Source organism: Aethalodelphis obliquidens, unplaced genomic scaffold (assembly GCF_003676395.1).
Source record: "Aethalodelphis obliquidens isolate GAN/ISIS:26980383/991018 unplaced genomic scaffold, ASM367639v1 scaffold1, whole genome shotgun sequence".
Classification (NCBI taxonomy): domain Eukaryota; kingdom Metazoa; phylum Chordata; class Mammalia; order Artiodactyla; family Delphinidae; genus Aethalodelphis; species Aethalodelphis obliquidens.
This window is the reverse complement of record NW_020837945.1, coordinates 87185734-87207815: the sequence shown is the minus strand read 5'-3', so window position 1 is coordinate 87207815 and position 22082 is coordinate 87185734. Positions and strand designations below refer to the sequence as shown.

Genomic DNA, 22082 nt, shown 5'->3' with positions numbered 1-22082 from the left:
CTCTCTCTGGATGTCTGAAAAATGTCAAAGCAGCCTTCCCCGCCTATCATATCTGTTGCTAAAAACAGGAACTAACTTTTCACTCTTTATTTGAAAACTTATTAGTGTTACCCGAAAACTGGGTTCACCTCTTGGTGGGTGTCAAGCCAAAAAACACAACCAAGCTAAAGGTTGGGAGAAGGAAGGATTTATTACTTGCACCAATTAAGGAGAACACTGGGGATCTTTCCCAAAGCAGTGTCTCCCAGCAGCAAAACTTAGGAATCTTTAAGCTAAAGATAGATGCAGCCTCAAGAAGGGGCTTGGCCGGTCTACAGAGGCTAAACTGCAGTTGACCGAAGTCACCAGGGTCAGAAAAGGTCAACAGCATCATCATCCCTTAGGTTCCAGTTGATCTGGTGGTTGAGCCCTTCAGGCTAATGTTTTACCACAGAAATAAAACTGGGAGTCTTTATGACTGATATATTATCTTTGCTGTTGTTACTTCTCTTGCCTGTCGTTCTTTCGTTCCCTTAAGATCATTCATTACTAAGACCCGTTCAAGGGCAAGCGTTGCCGCCAGGTTTAGAGCACAAAATGGCTTAGGCCAAAATGGATTCTCTTCTGTCAAGAAAGCCATTCTTGATGCTCTTTCTTGGGGACTGGCTACCTGATCTGCTTACATTAGTCCTGTCACTATGGAGGAGGAACATTTTGATTGCACAGACTTTCTGTTGATGTTTTCTTCTCACCTGACAATTGTTGTATTCCCAAGAATACCAAAAAAAATTTTAAAAAGTGCATCCAGCACAGACTAGTAGATTATAAACTACTTCCAGACAAACCCAGAGGCTGATTAGGGTAAAGAGAAGCAACAGGATACCCCCAGATGAAACCTAATATGATAAATCCTAATAAATTATGCTTTGAAGGGGAGGATTTTAAAAAGTAGCCAATCTGTGTATTTGACATGGTCTGTGTGTATATATAATACAGCTAGAAAAGTTTTGAATTCTTGAGAAAAATATTGTTGCATGAGGTATAGTTTATTAAAGCAGCTCCCTCAAACAATACACCTAAGAGCATGCTCCGAATGAGAGGAGTGAAGTTTCGATGCGCATTTCTTTCGACTTGTAGAAAACAAAGTCATCTGACTACTTGCTCTCCTGCAGTTCCTTTGTATCCACAGTTAATAAAGGACAGAAATCAGGGAAGTGGCAAAATATTTTATAAAGCATTGTAAATTCTATGTGGGGAAAAGAAAAATATGGAAAATAATGACAGGAGAAAACCAGTAAGACAGTCATCAACGAATGAAAAAATCCTCAGTGGGTGTAGCCAGGCAAACTAAGTGCAGTATAAATTCTTAGATAAGGAAGAGTCTTATCTAAATTTTAAAATAATCAAGATCCCAACCTAAGAAGGGAGTAAACCAAAAAACAGTCTCTGATCAGACTTACCCTGAGTTATTGACCAAAAAAGGAAGTGATTATAGACAGAAATAAACGTATACCATGTACACTGGTTATATGCATGACAGAAAATTGAGTATAACTTCTCCTAAGGACTCAGACCTGGTAACTGGCCCAAAACTGAAAACAAAGAGGCATCAAACACACTACTTTTTTAAAAAGCTTCCAACATATGGGAACAGAATCACTCTCCAGGCTTACTAAACAGCCCAATAGTCTGCTGCACACCACCACACACACACACACAGTTGATGATGATTTTCACAATTATCCCTATACACAAGAAGATGGAGGAGAGGAGGAAAGGTCAGCTATAAGAGCTAGCTATCTTCAGCTGTGGAAGTACAGTGTATACATGATGAGAAGAGAGTTTCTCCTCTACCCCAAAGAGAAAGAAAGAAAAAACCAAAAAACCGAAGACACAGATCGGAAAAAGACAGCTGCAAGTTAAAATTCAAAGCAAGGATTAGCCTTATAAAAAATTAATAAACAGAAAATTAAATAGAGTTGGGAGGTCAGAAGAGGGAGCTCTCACACCCTGTGACATAACACAGCCCAAAAGAAAGACGCCTCTTCTTTCCTGGCAAGGACTCAGCCAATGAAAAGCCATGGACTCTGCGTACTACAGCCCTCCCAACTTCATTTTCATCTCTATAAAAGAGTTCTCATTGCCTTGCCCTGCGAGACTTGCAGCTGGTTTGCCATGGCTGCAGACCTTGAATTGCACTTCTCTGCAATAAACCCAAATAAACCCATCTTTGCTGGAGAAATATCTGGCAGTCTATCTGTTTTAGTCTACAGAATCTAGAATTTAAAATTCCTACAAGCTAATAATAAAAAAGACTGATGACCCAAAAGAAAAACGTGCAAATTGTAGCACGAATAGCAGGTCACAGCAGGAAAACCAGTAGAGGCCAATACACAAATGAGAAGATACTCAACCTCAGTAATCAGGGAAATGCAAATAAACAATTTCATACCTATCAGATTAACAGAAATTTTTTTCTCATCCAGGAGCTGGCAAAGCTGTGAGGAAATGGTAACATATTCTGGTAGGACAGCTCTTTGGGAAGCAATTTGGCAATATCTAACAAGGGTGATGATATGTGTATCTTCAATCTGACAATTTAATTCCACTTCTGCGTAGATGAGCCCTAAAAGAAACTTAAGTACCTGTGCTCAAGGGCCGGATTCATACAGCACCACCTGTAATAGCAATAAAATAACACCCGCTAATAGGAATATGGATAATTACAGTGTTTTCACAGCAAATTATTACATCGCAGTGAAAATGAATGAGCTACAGAGGTATACAACATAGATGAATCTGAAAAATACTGCTAAGAGGAAAAAGGCAAGTTCCAGAAGACACATACCAGCATAATACTCTTTACAAAACTCAAAACCAACTAAAACTAAATAATATATTGTTTAGGAATGCACACATATGCAATAAGACTTTTTTGAAGCAAGAGAATGATAAAAGAGAAGGAAGGAACACACAAGGAGTTGCAAGTAATTGTTAATTTCCAAATTCCTGAGTTGGATATTTGCTTTACGGGTGTTTATACATTATCAATAAGCAAGCAAATATAAATATATAACGATGAGTCATACATGGATCCATGAATACTATATTTACAATTAATCCAACTCTTGCACATGTTCAGTTAAACGAGGAGGCCATTAGACTGAGATGATTCTAATACCTTAGCAGCCTGTGTAAGCAAATCAAAAGCTAAGCCTGTAAATGCCTCAAGGTTAAGAAATCAAAACCTAAGGACAACCGATGGGGACTTCCCTGGCGGTCCAGTGGTTATGACTCTGCGCTTCCACTGCAGGGGGCTAGGGATGGGGGAACTAAGATCCCACATGCCTCACAGCATGGCCAAAACAAAACCAACAAAACCAGTAAGGCGATCACATAAACTACAGCCAATCAAATCATTCCCTTGCTTCACTTCCTCCTCTTCTCTATAAAAGTCCTACCCCTCCCTACCTCCAGAGGTGGCTGGTGGAACACTCCTAACCACTCTGGTTTGGCAGTGCCCAATCCAAATCGATTTTTGCTCAGAAAACTTAAGCTTTTTAATATTGGGTTGGCCAAAAGGTTCATTCGTTTTTTTCCATAAGATGGCTCTAGTAGCGCTTAGTTGTCTTTAACTTCATTCAAAATAATTTTGTTACACTGTATTGTGACAGCTGTCATATTAGCATGCATTTAAAAAAAAACTTATCAAAACTGGTGAATTTTTGTGTAGCCATTTAATACTGAGGATGTGAGAAAAAAGCAACACTTTCTGCATATTATGCTTTATTATTTCAAGAAAGGTAAAAACCAAGTGAAACGCAAAAAAAAGATTCGGGCAGTGTATGGAGAAGGTGCTGTGACTGATCGAACGTGAAAAGTGGTTTGTGAAGTTTCGTGCTGGAGATTTCTTGCTGGAAATCGATGTTCCACGGTCGGGTAGACCAGTTGAAGTTGATAGCGATCAAATCGAGACACTAATTGAGAACGATCAACGTTATACCACGTGGCAGATAGCTGACATACTCAACATATCCAAATCAAGAGTTGAAAATCACTTGCACCAGCTTGGTTATGTTTATCACTTTGATGTTTAGGTTCCACATAAGTTAAGGGAAAAAAACCTTCTTGACCGTATTTCTGCGTGAGATTCTCTACTGAAATGTAACAAAAACGTTCTGTTTTAAAACAAATTGTGACAGGCGATGAAAAGTGGATACTCTACAATAACAGGCAACAGAAGAGATTGTGGGGCAAGAGAAATGAACCACCAACAACCACACCAAAGGCCGGTCTTCATCCAAAGAAGGTGATGTTGTGTATATGGTGGGATTGGAAGGGAGTCCTCTATTATGAGTTCCTTCAGGAAAACCAAATGATTAATTCCAACAAGTTCTGCTCCCAATTAGACCAACTGAAAGCAGCACTCGACGAAAAGCGTCCAGAATTAGTCAAAAGAAAACTCATACTCTTCCATCAGGATAACTCAAAACCGCATGTTTCTTTGATGACCAGGCAAAAACTGTTACAGCTTGTCTGGGAAGTTCTGATTCATCCACCACATTACCAGACACTGAACCTTCAGATTTCCATTTATTTTGGTCTTTACAAAATTCTCTTAATGGAAAAAATTTCAATTCCCTGGAAGACTGTAAAAGGCACCTGGAACAGTTCTTTGCTCAAAAAGTTTTGGGAAGATGGAATTATGAAGTTGCCTAAAAAATGACAGAAGGTAGTGGAACAAAACTGTGAATACATTGTTCAATGAAGTTCTTGGTGAAAATGAAAAATGTGTCTTTTATGTTTACTTTAAAACCGAAGGAACTTTTTGGCTAACCCAATACGTCTCAGTTTACCTTTGTTTTTATTTTATTTTTGGCTGCGTTGGGTCTTTGTTGCTGTGTTCGGGCTCTCTCTAGTTGTGGCGAGCAGGGGCTACTCTTTGTTGTGGTGTGTGGGCTTCTCATTGCGGTGGCTTCTCTTGCTGTGGAGCACAGGTTCTAGGCACGTGGGCTTCAGTAGTTGCAGCACATGGGCTCAGTAGTTGCGACATGCAGGCCCTAGAGAGCACGGGCTTCAGTAGTTGTGGCACGTGGGCTTAGTAGTTGCAGCATGTGGGCTCTAGGGCATGCAGGCTTCAGTGGTTGTGGTGTGTGGGCTCAGTAGTTGTGGCTCGCAGCCTCAGCAGTTGTGGTGCAAGGCTTAGTTGGTCCGTGGCACGTGAGATCGAACACTGGCAGGCAGATTCTCAACCACTGCGCCACCAGGTAAGTCCCTCAGCTTACCTTTTAACATACCTTAAGTCCACTGGGAACCATAAAATAAATGTAATGGAATGAAATTTAAAAATAAACTGAGGTTAGGTTAAACAACTTGCCTAAGATTAGAAGCAGAGTTGGGAATTGAAGCAAAGCATGTATGACCCTGGAACCCAGTCTCTCAACCACTCCACTTCGCCTCCTTGGAAGGGCATTTTGTTAGATCTCTCCGCTGAATCTAATGATCCTCCCTCTTATTCAAGCTTTACTCCAATAGCTTTCCAGACCCCTTACTTCCTCCTTGTACTTCACTGACTATTCCTTATCCGTACCATTGTGGGCTCCTCCCCCCGCCCCTTCCCACCCCCAATTCATTTCTTAAATATTTATGTTTTTCCAGATCTATCTTCGGTCAGCTAGTTAAGAAACTTCCCTCCTGGGAGGAAGGAAGGATACAGACGTGTATGAGATATGAGCCATCTCTACCTTCCTTTACAAAAAACACAAAAAAATCATCAGAAGGATACAGTCAAGGAATTTCACCAACAGTGATTTTTACTCAAGATCCAATTGGAGCTGTTTATCACAATCTCTGCAGTTGTACTGAAATTACTAACTAAGGCAATTTTAAACTAATAATTTAACAGAAATTAATTTGGTATAAGAGTAGTGCTCTCTTAATTACTATAACTTCTTGACTAGGTTCTTTCTCAACATGAATATTTGATTCATTTAACACATTTTAAATAACTTGATCATATAGTGAAAGCACTGTTAGTTGAGCAGAAGGCAGCATATCAATTATCCTTTAAAAAGTTCAGCTGTACCAGTTACAAATATCAAAAAATATCAATGGGTCATTGTATCCAAGCCAACTTATTAAATAAAATGGAAAAAAAATACAATTGCATAATTCAAATAGACTTCTCTCTACACTTCTTAAAATGTCCACAGAATTTTTACTAAAACAAGGCATTATGTAGCCTGTACAATTATATTGCTGTGCTAATGAACAGTTATTTTAATCCATGTAAGACGACATACAAGTATTTCTTAACTATTAATAATTTTCATATGGATCATGAAAGCTCATGTAAGGCATGAAAAAATATTTTAAACTGTACTTTAAAAATTTAAATGTAAACTACTTTTACCTACTAGTAGTCTATCAGAAAAGTTTGCTATTATTATAATTAAATTCTCTAATGTTCTGCTTTCCTCTCTGCAATCCTGATTCATAATTCCTATACTTTATTTATAAAAAAAAACCCCTAAACCCTTAATGAATCAGTTAAGGTATTTAAAGCTTTTATGATCATTCTCAGAAGAATGTAAAAACACACTTGCTTACCCACCCCAAGTAGTCTTCCAATTACAGATGTTCCCATGTGGCTTTCTTTCTCAAGAAGTTGGCCTAAAATCTAAAGCTGTATGGAGTGAGTGGATAAGAGAGGAAAATAGAAGAGATGCCGACATTGTAGTACAGGCACTAAGTTTTGCTTTTTTATTTTGCTACCAAATTTCTCATTACACTGAACATTTTTAAGTGCCCCAAAACTAACATGATTCAGCCTCTTGTAAACTGAAGGGAGTCTGGTTTGTCTGTGTTCCAGGAAAAAATAAGGTGCTGCTCTCAAGTCTGTTTCCCTCCACCTAACTGGTTTGTTCTGGCACAGTTCATTCTCTCACCAAACATTTACCGAATGCCTATTATGTGCCAAGAACCGGGGCTACACATGAATTAGATACAGGCCCAGCTCTCCAGGAGTTTACAGTCTAAGAAGGAAAACAGAGGTTTAAGGGCATATTCACAGAAGTCCATAATCCATTACCCTAAGCCCTAAGGGCCAAATGCATTTCAGAATTTGGGAGTCTACAGATTTTAAAAAGATTTTTTAAAAGCTTTTCAGATTTTTTTTTTTTTTGGTCGCACCGCGTGGTTTGTGGGATCTTAGTTCCCCAACCAGGCATCAAACCCGCGCCCTTGGCAATGAAAGCGTAGAGTCTTAACCACTGGACCACTGGGGAATTCCCAGGTTTTCAGATTTTAAAAGGTGTATTCATCACATATTTCATTCCACACCAACTAGACTCCTGGGCAGCAGCCACATAATCCAGAAGGAGTATTTCTGCAGCAAAATGTAAGTGTCGTCACAACTAGGTGGGGAAAAAGTAGACTAGCAACAGTTTCACGTTAGTTCAAGTTAGGTTGTGCCACCAAACGAGTTCAAATCACATAAGGTTTTGCCACTAAATGATATATGAAAAAAATTGCAGTTTCAAAGCATTCTGGATCTCCAAATTATGGATAAGAGATTCTTTTTTCTTTTTTTTAAAGCAAATAACAGTTTATCTAAAAGATGTTTGAGGCATTCCCAAGAAATGAATACTTTTCCAGTAAACACAATCTATTACGTAGTGATTAATCACTGTCTCATTATACAGTTAAAGCAAATCTCCGTATAACAAATGATTTCCTACAAGAGATGTGGCTGGCAACACAAATCAACTTCTCAAGTATAAGTGGCCAATCCTGATTCTGAGCCTCCACCTTCTCATTGCAAAAGCCAAACAAACTTAGCTTGATCCGTGATTCTCAACCCTTGTGGCACACAGAACCACGTAAGCTGGTAAGAGATTCTTGACCTATAATATATAAGAGGAGGATTACCTGGATGACCCCTGATGTTAAAAGATACTTAGTATTTAGCCAATCAAGAGATGACATTTATTAAGCACTTACTATGTGTCATGCACTGTTCACAACTCTTCACAGTAACTCATTTAACGACCTCAAATTAACCTCAAAAGGTAAGTACTAATATCATCCTCATTTTACAGATGAGGAAACTACATGTTTTGGAGGTTATGAACCTCATCCAAGTTCACACAACCTAATGAGAGTTTGAGTTATGACTATACTTACTGTGTGATCCCAGAAACTGTTTAACTTCTGAGTCTCAATTCCCTCATCTGTACAGTGGAGACACTAATGTCTACACCCAAGTGATTGTTTTAGGGATTAAATAACACACATTAACAAAACGTCCTTGGAACTTTAAGTCAGAGCTAATTTGGCCTAACAAGGGAAATATATGAAGAGGGTATAATCATAAACATGACTCAGGCCAATATTCGTATCTGTTGATGGATCAATAGATATAACACAATAATACTTTAAACAAAAAAGGAAAATAGAATTATTACCAGAAAGAATTCTGTTCATGGCCTCAGCATCCCAATTCTCCTGCAGTGTAACCTCTTCTTTCTCTCCTCAGCTCCTTGAGAAGCACTGAAGCTTCCTCACTGACTCTAGAAGGTATAAGTTTGCTAGGAGAGGACCTAAACTACCTATACCCCGTTTGCACCCTTACTTATAGACCAGGACTCTCTAACGAGCGTGGAGGAGGAAGATTCAGAGGGGGAGAGAAGAGAAAACATCCAATCATTTAAAGGGCTATCTCAGGGACTTCCCTGGTGGCTCAGTGGTTAAGAATCTGCCTGCCAATGCAGGGGACATGGGTTCGAGCCCTGGTCCAGGAAGAGCCCACATGCCACGGGGCAACTAGCCCATGCACCACAACTACTTAGCCTGTGCTCTAGAGCCCAGGAGCCACAACTACTGAGCCCACACTCCACAACTACTGAAGCCCATGTGCTATAGGGCCCACGTGCCGCAACTACTGAGCCCACGTGCTGCAACTACTGAAGCCCGTGCACCTAGAGCCCATGCTCCGCAACAAGAGAAGCCACCACAATGAGAAGCCCGTGCACCGCAAAGAAGAGTAGCTCCTGCTCGCCGCAACTAGAGAAAGCCTGTGTGCAGCTATGAAGACCCAACGCGGCCAAAAATAAATAAATTAATAAATTAATTTTTAGAAAAGGGGGCTATCTCAAACTACACCCACCTCCTGAAGATCTCAATACCTGACTCTCTAACAGCACCTTGCCCATCCCATTCCAATGCCGTGACTCCTGGATTGGGGCATTATTAATGTTATATCAATCAGATGTGTAAGGGAAGAAACATGGTTGATGACCACTAATTTAACCAAATAGCCTAATCATTAGTTCTCAGAAGGTGGGGACCAGTAGCATCAGCATCACTGTGGACCTTGCTGGAAATGCAAACTTTTAGGCCCTTTGCCAGGCCTAAAGAACCAGAGACTCTGAGATGGAGCCCAGCAATCTGTGGTTAACAAGCACTCCAGGTGATTCTGATGCCTCCTGGAGTTTGAGAACCACAGGCCTAAACTCTTGTCTAAAACCACTGGATTGGAGGAAACCTCAAGGGTGTGTGTTCATTTATTAAGAAGTTCCTAAAAAACTAAATGGCATTTATATTATCTTCCTGGTCAAACACAACACCTAGATACTTAAAAAAAAATAAAGATAATAGATGGAATACATAATTACAGAAAGAAATCATTCCCATTCCAATTGGTTTTAATATAGAGCAAAACTGGGACTTCTCTGGTGGCGCAGTGGTTAAGAATCCACCTGCCAATGTAGTGGACATGGGTCGGAGCCTTGGTCCGGGAAGATCCCACATGCCGCGGAGCAACTAAGCCCGTGCGCCACAGCTGCTGAGTCTGCGAGCCACGGCTGCTGAGCCCACGTGCCACAGCCCTTGAGCCTGTATGCCTAGAGCCTGTGCTCCGCAACGGGAGAAGCCACCACAATGAGAAGCCCATGCACCACAACGAAGACCCAACAGAGCCAAAAATAAATAAATAAATAATAGAGCAAAACTATTTCCCAGATCTGAATTATGAAATTTTTTAGTTTTATTTTTCTGAAGGATAGCTTGGGAATGAGAAAAGAAGCAACAGGAAAAAAGAAGTTTCCATATACATTCCCCATTTCAACACTCACACCTTAACGTATTTTTTTTAACAAAGAAATCATTAACAATTCCTTGACGTATTTCAGGTGTTATCTTCCCTTTCCTCAAGGGAAGCAATGCATCTGGTAAAATCTTTATTTTCTTTCTTTTTTTTTTTTTGGCAGCCATTGCCTTCTTTAAAATAATCTACTTGTATTTGGTCTTGCTTTACTCTTTAAGAAATATAAGAATGAAATAAACACCAGGGTTGAAAAGGACAACTTAAGAACCAAGCTATCTTCTATGTTGAAATACCCATGTCACCTGAAAAGACAGATACTTGAAAACAATGTTTTAAATTCAAGTCTTAAATGTATTAATCTTTGTTAAAGTAGCAAAGTATATGAGAAAATACCCCGAAGAAAACAGTGTTTCGTGTATCCTTGGAATTAACTAAAAAAGGAACTTGGATTATGAAATGCCAAAACTGACTTTTATATATTTTTCTTTAAAACAAAAAAACCCACTTGTGATTAAGTTTTCTTAACAAGGCACAACAGGATCAGGCTACACATAGTCATAAATCAATCAACAAGAAACCAAGTTCTTTATCTAAGTGTCATAAACAGATCCACTTAGGGTGAACACTTTGACTCTTTTTTTTTTTCTGGTGGTACATGGGCCTCTCACTGTTGTGGCCTCTCCCGTTGCGGAGCACAGGCTCCGGACGCGCAGGCTCAGCGGCCATGGCTCATGTGCCTAGCTGCTTCGCGGCATGTGGGATCTTCCCGTACTGGGGCGCGAACCCGTGTCCCCTGCATCGGCAGGCAGACTCTCAACCACTGCGCCACCAGGGAAGCACGGGGTGAACACTTTGGATAATAATTTGAGGCTCTATCGTTGAACAGGCTATGTCATCGTTGCAGAAATCTAAACTAAGATGGTAAATTCCATGACCCCAAAAAATATCATGCATAAAATGTTTTTTAAAGAATAGGGCTTCCCTGGTAGCGCAGTGGTTGAGAGTCTGCCTGCTGATGCAGGGGACATGGGTTTGTGCCCCGGTCCGGGAGGATCCCACATGCTGTGGAGCGGCTGGGCCCGTGGGCCATGGCCGCCGAGCCTGCGCGTCCGGAGCCTGTGCTCCGCAACGGGAGAGGCCACAGCAGTGAGAGGCCCCCATTACGACAAAAAAGAGCAAGCAAAACTCTAGGAATTCATGAAATTAAAAGCAAATGGATTTTGTTGTTTCATTCCTACACATTTTTTACATTTGTGTTATAAATTAAATGTGAGTCATCTGCAATGTCTTAAGACTATTTGCCATTTATAAAAGCTGTGTTTAACCCTAAGTTCTTTGCGTTTGATTTTTAAATTAAAATTAAATTAAATTTTTAATTAAAAAATTATCCTTAATCAAGGAAAGGGAAAAGAAGGGGAAGAAGTCTTGAGGTAAAGCTAACAAAAACTAAAACTACTGTAATATCAAGTACTACATGAAAACCTGATGCAGAGTACATGTTTTAAATATAAAGTGGATATGCTTCTGTTCTTTTTAGTGCATCCCTTTTAAATTCCCACGTACATATATTGAGAGAGATACAATGGAAAATTTAAGTGATTAGGTTTAGCTTTTTTCCATTTAACATTTTGGGAAGGCTTTCAAAAAAAGAGTTTTCTTCCTGCATTTCCTATTATTTTCATCTCTAGTCCCAAGTACATAATAAATGAGCACTACTCCAACTGCTGTCAATTCATATCATCATGTGATTTATTCTTCCACTCAACAAACATGTATTTAACACCTACCCTGCACCAGGCACAAGAACTGACCCATCCCAATCAGAAAAATTCATCTTCTCACAAGAAAGATAATAATTACATTAAGATGTAAGTGCCACAATACTGAACATATTTAGAGTGTTATGTCACCAAAACCAAATGTTTCATGAGAATGTGACTGAACTCAACATACTAAGGATTTCCCTTAAACTAAATGCAATACATTCCAAAAACACTGTCTGTGAATCCACTGAAACCACTTTCAGTATGTTTGTATTTTTAGCTGTACAACCTCTTAAAGTAACCAGTTCTATAAATTCGCTGTCAGAGATGTAAAATAGGAGGGTATTTCCTTTTACTTAGTCCTCAAACTACTTTCTCTAAGTTGCAACGCCTCTAGTCTTAGTATTTCCAAGGCTTCGTGAACCAAACATTAGGAAAATGAATTACGATTATGTACATTACAGATCATAACCTTGTCAGCCTGTCTTTTCTCACATGACTTCACTCAAATATTATCACCTCTTGGATTTTTTTGATAGGACCATGCATGGTTCATCTTTGTACCACTAAGTCACAAAGTCTTATACCCTTTAAAGTCACATAATTTGCTTTTGTTTTACCAGAAACAACACAAACTCACCAGACCTGATTACATATTACCCTTGGTTATATCTAAAATTTTTTTTAAATTAATCCCACTGCTAAAGGATGAAAATATGACAGCTGGATACATCAGAATTTCATCCAACAAATTTTTATGAGTGCCTAGCAGGCATCAATCATGATCTAACTCATTTGCTGAGTTGGCTTGATAGCACAAAATGTGACTTTTGTAATTAACATATTCATAGAAAGGTAGCTACAATTCCGTATGTTCAGTTTTAATAAAAGTAAAATATCTTAAAATTACCAATAATAAGTCGAAATAGAGTATAGCACTCAGTGCCTTTCTCCCAGGGCAGATTTCATTCTTTCTAACATAAAGCTATAATGCCTATGCACGAGGTAAAACTTTGGAAGTTTTACTAATTAAGAAGTGTACTTATATGATGTTGGTCTGAGATGAACAGATATCCACCACCGCTACTTCAGTATCACACTTTCTTTACCAAAATGTCATCTGATTGCTCTCTTGGGTTTAGACTAACAGCTAATTAATAACCCACACCAGCTATTTGCAACTCCACTCCATCCCTAGCTCCCTACTCCTACAATTAATATCCTCAAAATCCATCAATCAACAGAGAGTTTATCTCCACCAGGTGGCTTGAACAGTGTACTCACTTTTAGTTACATTTACATTGTAGTCGCATACAGTTTTAGTCTACTGCTCAGACTGTCCTATTGATGTTTTCATCCTCCCACACTCACTATCACATACACCAATACTGCCCTTCAGCAGCCTTAAGGAAACACACATTGCTCCTGATGCTTCACAATCCCTTCATAACCTGTCTCTCTATCATCTCTAGAAACTATACACAGATGTTCCCTCATGGAAAGATTAGTTATAACCATGGGGGAAATTTACATACAAACAGTTCCCTCCTTTTTTATATCTTAAGGCATGGAGGAGTCTTTGTGTGTGTTTTTAAATTCATTTTCCCCCAAAATCTTCCTTAGTGGCGCATTAATAATTAATAAACATAATAAAATTCCTTGTTGATAAAGTTTAATTCCCAAAAGTAAAGGTTAACATAACCATGAAAACTAGTATCTATTAAAACTTTTAAAATACCAACTGCTTTTGCTTTTTTACACCAAATGACAAGGAGACCACATTTTTCAAAAAGTTTATTCTCTCCCAACAACTTCCCTAGGGGCACATTTAGTAAGCAATGCACATAATGACATCCCTTGTTGACGAATTTCAATTTCCTTAAGTAATTAGCTGTCTACCATTTTTCCATTTAAATACATAATTTAATTTACAGAAGCCTAGAAATTAAAAACTGTTTCAAATTATTTCCTTACAAAACTAGTCATTATAAGCCTTGTTAATTATCCTAAATACCATGTATCAATATAATCTATGTCCCATGCCAGTTGTACAACAGAGCCTCATTCAGCTTAAGTTGCATTACTGGGGTTTTAATTTCACAAACCAAAGAGTTAACGTCCAATTTTCGTATTTTAAACAATTCCTGAGTAAAGGTGGTTTAGGTGGGGAACTCATAAAAATTGAAGGGGAAAAAAACAGAGTCAAGCCATTGGTAAATGTCATCATAACAAAAATACCAAAACTTCCTACGTAAGAGCCCAGAGGTTATTAGCACTTTGAGCACAGGAGCCACTGTCCTCATCTTTGTCCCTACCAAAGTAGTGTTCTCACTTTATGATACAGATTCTATCAATTTCTCTATAGCTAAAAATGTATTACAAATTACATGATGAAGAAGAAAAAGTAAGGCTTCTAAAAACATGGTAGGACTCCCCTGGTGACACAGTGGTTAAGAATCCACCTGCCAATGCAGGGGACACGGGTTCGAGCCCTGGTCCGGGAAGATCTCACATGCCACGGAGCAACTAAGCCCATACGCCACAACTACTGAGCCTGAGCTCTAGAGCCCGCAAACCACAACTACTGAGCCCACCTGCCACAACTACTGAAGCCCGCGTGCCTAGAGCCTGTGCTCCACAACAAGAGAAGCCACCACAATGAGAAGCACGCGCACCACAACGAAGAGTAGCCCCCGCTTGATGCAGCTAGAGAAAGCCCGCGTGCAGCAACGAAGACCCAACACAGCCAAAAATAAATTTCAAAATAAATAAATAAAAACATGGTATTTTTGAAGAGGTAAGAATGAATGTTTAAAGACAGTCATTACCCAATTGTTTATATAACCAAAAATTATAAAAATAAATCAATTGGAGAGCTAACGGCGAAACTGGGGAAAAAAATTTTAAGCTGTATATTGCCTTAAATGTTAAATATGGACATTAAGAGAAACTTTATATTATTTTAGCAAGTCAATAGTACACAAGTGTTGAAATCATTGAATGTGATTTCTACTTCAAAAGAGATTAAATAAGATATAGTTCTCAAATTCTGTAAGAAAAAGCTCTCCATAATACATACTAGGAAAGTGGAATTGAGGAACACAGGCTGTAAACTTATCAAGCTTTTTTTTTTTTTTTGGCTGTGCTGCCCGACCAGGGATTGAACCCGTGCCCCTTACAGTGGAAGCACAGGAGTCCTAACCACTGGACTGCCAGAGAATTCCCCTTATCAAGCATTTTTGTTGTTGTTATTCATAACTATTACACCAAAGGAAATTCTTTGGTGCCCGTACCATTCATAGGACATTAGTAGGACAGCTGTAGTGAAGCACAGTAGTTAAGAGTGCTGCCTCTAGTACCCAACTGTTGGGGTTTGAATACTGGCTTTTCCCCTGGCATATGTTAACTGACAACTGGAAAAGTCAACAAAGGTTAGCTGACATTATTAGTACAGTTGAGAAAAAGATGTCTTTGAACTAAAGATGGAAAAATGTTAAAAATATTTTAAGAGAAGAAATATATTTAAGCAGAAATTATTTTAAGTAATCAAAACATTTTGGAGCTAGTTTTATTTTTCATCCTAAGCCAGATAGTTCTTTAAATCTAACTACTGCCAGTTTTCTTTTCATTCTTTCCAACCTTATTATGGTTAATTTTGAGGCTTACCTAAAATTTAAATTTTCAAATCTTTGTAACTTAAAAGTTAATTATCCAGTTTGTGATCAAGACTCGTCCACTTTTATTTCTTCCTACTGACCTACTCTACTATCTCCTGCTTATTAGTACTCCCTCCACCAGAGGGCAGACAAAAGAAAGATGAAGTCGTGAAACACAAAGCTGATAACTTGTTAGCTTCCAGAAAACCTGGAGCAGTGTCACCAAAAAACAGCACCGATGTTATGGGATTCTCTGAGACAGTCTTCTCCAATTGCAACAGTGTAAAATAAAATACAGCCAGAAAGCTGGCAAATATTGATTCATGCATTTATTCGTTCATTCAACAAATATCTGAATTCCAACCACATGCCTGGCACATTCCAGGCTCCAGGGATTCAGCAGTAAACAAAACAAAGTTTCCCGTGGTCATGGAGCTTTATTCTATATTTGTCTAGGAGAAGATTATAAAGCTCGTGAATAAATAACAATTTCAAGTACAGATAAGTACTACGCAGTGGGGGAAAAAACCTGCAAGAAGTTAGAGGGTGACCAGGAAGGCTATTTTTAAATAAATTAATCTAAGTAAAGACCTGAATGAAACGAGGGAATGAGCCATGCCTTAAATGGAGAAGAGTATTCCAGGTACAAGAAATAATATTGATAAATGCAAAGGCCCTGAGGCAGAAACTAACCTGGCAAACTGAATCAACGGGAGAGAGTAGAGTAAGGCTGGAGGGGAGTAAGCAAAGCAGAAGATATAACAGAGGTGGGTAAGAGCCCAACCATGTGATCATGTAGGCCTCCTGACCATAATAAAAACTTCAGTTTTCATCTAACAGTAATGTGTTCTGATGACTGGGAGATATAATCTGATTTGATTGATACCTCTTAAAGTTCATGCTGGCTGCTAGGCGACACAGACGCCGAAAGCTGAAAGACCAGTTAGGCACTACTACAGTAGTCTGGACCAGGAAAGATGGTGGTTTGACACAAGGGTAGTGGCAGTGGAGGTGATGAAAAACAGACAAATTTGGAGTAATTCTTAAGTTAGAGGCCATAATACTTGCCAATGGAGGAACAGATATAGGATGAGTCAATCAGGATAACTCTTAGGAGTCTTAGACTGAACAACTGGGTGGACAGCGATACCATTTACTGAGTTGGAAAAGAAGAAGAAGCCACAGCCAGTGAGGCAGGATGAAAATCAGAGTTAGTGTCCCATAAGTCAAGGGAAAAAATGCTTCAGTAAGGAAGGAGTTATCTATCACTTGTGTCAAACGTGGCTGAGAGATCTAACTTGGCAAGACTGACATCCCTGGTGACCTTGAATGGTTTTGTGGCATAGGAAGGATAAAGTCTCTGGAGTAGGTTCAGAAGAAGAGGGAGAGGAGGAGTTGAGAAGCAGATACAGCCTACATGGAATCTTTCCAAGATTTCTGGACACTAAGTAGCTTTATTACTTTTTGAAGTTTTAACTTTCCATGTTTTTGGAATTTCAAACTTAAAGTTGAAAATTTTAATATAGTGAATACTCTTATTCCCTTCACCTAGATTCACCGGTTGTTAACATTTGCCACATCTTTATTGCTCTCTCTATATGTAATAATTATTATTGCTTATCCATTTGAGAGTAAACTGAAGATATTTTGACCCTTTACTCCTAAATAATTCACTGTGTATCTTCTAAGAACAAGGGCATTTTCCTACATAACTACAGTACAATGATCAAATTCAGAACATTTAACATATGTTAAATTTGATACAATATTATTTAATATTCAGTACATATTCAAGTTTAATATTTAATATTCAGTACATTCAGTACATTCAAGTTTTGCCAACATCTCCATAATGTTCTTAGAGTAACCGGATTTCCCAAAACCCAAGATCCAATCCAGGATTATGCATTGCATTTAACTGACAGGTCTCCTGAACTTCCTTTAATCTGGAACAGTTCCTTTGCCTTTCTTTGTCTTTCATGACATTAACATGTTGGAAGAGTACAAGCCAGTTACTTGGTAGAACAATCCTCAGTTAAGGTCCCTCAACTGTTTCCCTGTGATTAGATTTTGGTTACACATTTCAGAAATACCACAGAAAAGTAATGACATCCCTATTTCAAGCATGTCAAAAGGAACATTTTTTTTCTAACATCTTTATTGGAGTATAATTGCTTTACAATGGTGTGTTAGTTTCTGCTTTATAACAGAGTGAATCAGCTATACATATACATATATCCTCATATCTCCTCCCTCTTGTGTCTCCCTCCCACCCTCCCTATCCCACCCCTCTAGGTGGTCATAAAGCACCGACCTGATCTCCCTGTGCCATGCGGCTGCTTCCCACTAGCTATCTATTTTACATTTGGTAGTGTATATATATCCATGCCACTCTCTCACTTCGTCCCAGCTCACCCTTCCCCCTCCCCGTGTCCTCAAGTCCATTCTCTACGTCTGAGTCTTTATTCCTGTCCTGCCCCTAGGTTCTTCAGAACCATTTTTTTTTCTTTTTTAGAATCCATATATATGTGTTAGCATACGGCATTTGTTTTTCTCTTTCTGACTTACTTCACTCTGTATGACAGACTCTAGGTCCACCTACCTCACTACAAATAACTCAGTTTTGTTTCTTTTTATGGCTGAGTAATATTCCATCGTATACATGTGCCACATCTTCTTTATCCATTCATCTGTTGATGGACACTTAGGTTGCTTCCATGTCCTGGCTATTGTAAATAGAGCTGCAGTGAACATTGTGGTACATGACTCTTTTTGAATTATGGTTTTCTCAGGGTATATACCCAGGAGTGGAATTGCTGGGTCGTATGGTAGTTCTATTTTTAGTTTTTTAAGGACCCTCCATACTGTTCTCCATAGTAGCTGTATCAATGTACATTCCCACCAACAGGGCAAGAGGATTAAAAGGAACATGTTTATCCCACTACTGGTGATGTTAATTTTGATCACTTGACTGAAGTGGTATCTGCCAGATTTCTCCACTGTGAAGTTACTGTCTTCCCCTTGGTTGTTAATCTCCAGAGAGATCACTGGAAACGGTAGTAATACCCTTTTCCTCATCGACCTTTCTCTATTAGTAACACTTGCCTGAATCAGTATTATCATGATGGTTGCAAACTAGTGACTTTTCTAACTCTATTGTTCCTTCTACAGTTTTTATTGGTGGTCTACCAGGAACAGTTTTTCCCTTTTTCTTATTTTATTTATTTATTATGGACTTGTGGATTCTGTTTTCATTCAGTGGGTTATATTACTATTATTATCCATTTTGATGCTCAAATTTTCCCAGATTTGTCTGTTCAAGCTAGTTCCTACATCCCTTTGACATGCCCCCATTATTTTTTTGAACCCTTCCTTATTTTGTGTTCTAGGCTCATCTTATACTTTCCCTTCCCCAGCTCTCGAACCAGCCATTTAGGTCTGTGCACTGGTTGTGCTCACTGCTACTAGGGTGTCATTACTTCTAGCCCTTTCATCAGACAGAGCTAGGAATTATATGCATGTCTGTATGAATGTAGGTATATATATTTTTTTATTATTATTATTTTTTTGCAGTACGCAGACCTCTCACCGTTGTGGCCTCTCCCGCTGCGGAGCACAGGCTCCGGACACGCAGGCTCAGCGGCCACGGCTCACGGGCCCAGCCGCTCCGCGGCATGTGGGATCCTCCCGGACCGCGGCACAAACCCGCGTCCCCTGCATCGGCAGGAGGACCCCCAACCACTGTGCCACCAGGGAAGCCCAATGTAGGTATATTTTAATCATGAGTTCATATGTATAACTCTAATTCCAATCCAACACCATAGAGGTCTTCATTGCCTTCTTCTGTTTCGTATTTTTTATTTCCCTTCTCCCACAGTGAAAACCCTAGCTCTCAAAATAGCAATGAATTTACTCATTTGCTCAATCCTACAAAACACACAAAATAGTTTCAGAACTGCTATATCTCTACACTATAGATAACAGCCTACTACACATGGTTCAAGGTTTTTTGTTTTTGTTGTTGGCAGTCCTTTCACCTTTAGGTTAAAGGTATATAATCAAAGTCCTGTGTTAAAAACTCACTTGGATTCATTTTCTTTTCTTCTGAGAGTTTACGTTATTCACTAAAATACAGTTGGTTCATCTGTTGCTGTTTGTATTCAATTTTGGAGGCTTTTTTCTCCCAACCCTGTTAATTTCATTCTTGAACATATAAAACATTACCAAGTTTCCAAAGCTCATAACTACACAAAAAGGTATAATCAGAGCAATGCCATTCCCTCCACCATCCCTTTTACTCAGTTCCTACCCACCCCCTACAGGTAGCTAATTAGTTTCTGGTTACCTCTTCTCTATTTTTGTTCTATCAAAAGATTATGCTTTCTCAGTGTGGAACAGAGAGATGGGACAGCATACTGGATCAAGAAAGAATTTTAAGATGGGAGACATAACAGAATGTTTGTATTATAATGTAAATGATTCCACAGAAACTGAAATTGAAGGTGGAGAAGGGATGGGATAACTGCAGAAAGAAATATCTATCAAAATAACTTCTGGTTTAAATTTGAGGGATATCAAAAGGTTCCCATATTCCAAAATAGATGGCATCTTGTTTGTAACCTTCCAAATTAGTTATACCTATGGCTCTAGAGAACCCACATAAAATGGGGTTATTATTTTGGAAGGATAATTAAGCTATCACTACCTATTAATGTCAGAAGGAGAAATTCTGCCCTGGCAAGAGGGAGGTTTTGAACTTTGAGCTAGACATTTAAGCAGGAATAGAGAGGTGAGAGGAGAATGGGTGACATGAGGATCTGTGTAGTAACACAGATGGACAGTAATGATCGTGCTAGAAAATCAAACCCACATCTCTGGCACGTCTTGGAAAATTTACAAATATGCTATTGAGTAACTGAGGGTTATTCCTCATGTCCTGGCGCTAAGTCAGTGTGGCACAGAGGGAAGAACATGAACTTTAGAGACAGAGCGGTCTGGCCTTAAATCCCAACTGAGTTACCTAACAGCTACATAACCACTGGCAAGTTACTTAACATCTCAGAGTCACAATTTTCTTACCTGTGGAACTGGATAATATCTCTTTTGCCAAGTTAATGTAGAATATAAACAGAATAATGTATAGAATTGCCCCTAGCCCAGAACATATGCTTAATAAGTAGTTCCTATAATAAATGCAGATTAACAAGGTAAAGAAATTACACAGTGTGTTTCAATAACATGCCTAAAAGAAATCAGTGAAATCACACCATCTCAGGCAGTATTTGGTAAGGGCAAAAAAAATGTCCAACACGTAGTTCCAATTCTCAATTTTCAAAATGTCCCAGAGTCTATTTTTAAAGTGTAAAAATATGTGCTGACATACTAAAGTGCCAATGGTTTAAAAGAAACAATTCTGAGGAGATGTTGATCAAATGTTAAAAACTTCCAGTTAGGGACTCCCCTGGTGGCGCAGTGGTTAAGAATCCTCCTGCCAATGCAGGGGACATGGGTTCGAGCCCTGGTCTGGGAAGATTCCACATGCTGCAGAGCAACTAAGCCTGTGCGTCACAACTACTGAGCCCGCGTGCTACAACTACTGAAGCCCGCACACCTAGAGCCCATGCTCTGAAACAAGAGAAGCCACCACAACGAAGACCCAAAGCAGCCAAAAATTAATTAATTAATTAATTAATTAATTTTAAAAAACAACTTCCAGTTATAAGATGAATAAGTTCTGGGGGTTTAATGTACAACATGGTGACTACAGTTAACAATACTGTATTGCATACTTGAAAGTTGCTAAAAGAATAATCTTAAATGTCACACATACACAAAGGTGATGGATGTATTAACTAACTTTAACTGTGGTAATCATTTTGCAATTTATATATCTATCAAATCATCACTTACACAATGTTATATGCCAATTATATCTCAATAAAACTGGAGAAAATAATAAAAGAAGCAATACCAATGACTGAATAATCTAAGTAATGCCTATGGCTCACAAAGAGATGAACATAAATGTATCAAAAGGCATATTAACCAATTTTATAATTTTATAAATGTGTATACACAAGAGAATTAAGGACATTCAATAAAGCAATGTTTTAAAAGTTTCTATTTCACTTTCAAATTGATCTACAAACCAAAATGCAACATGGAAAGTCTTAAAGTGATCTTTAACTAAATACTGAAATATACAATAAACTTTCAGAGCCTAGAATCAGTAATAACCCCAAAGCCCCACACTGAAGAGCCTTAAAATGCGCAATGGCAATGAGACACAAAGCATACAATTTTACCCGTCGTTTTCCTCGCCGACTAGAAATGACTTCTCTTTCATCTTAAATAAGCAGTGTGTGCTCTACCTCTGTTCTAGAAGACGCACTTAGAGGTCACAATCTCAGTATGCAATACCAAGACGATTAGAATGCATCAACAATTCAATGCCGAACGTCTTAAGAAAACTTTCCAGTAGGGTGCTAATCCACAGACCGAGCTACTTTGCTTGTGGAAGGAGAAAGATGCATCCACACCCTTTACTAAAAGAGAAAAGGAAGGAGTGGGAGAAAAGGG

At 38.8% G+C, this 22082-nt stretch overlaps 1 protein-coding gene across 4 annotated transcripts in view; it reads right to left on the bottom strand.

The window, feature by feature from the left end:
* Window positions 1–22082, bottom strand: part of GNB4 (G protein subunit beta 4) — a 68814-nt gene that overhangs the window by 36668 nt on the left and 10064 nt on the right. The gene's annotated exons all lie outside the window — the stretch shown is intronic.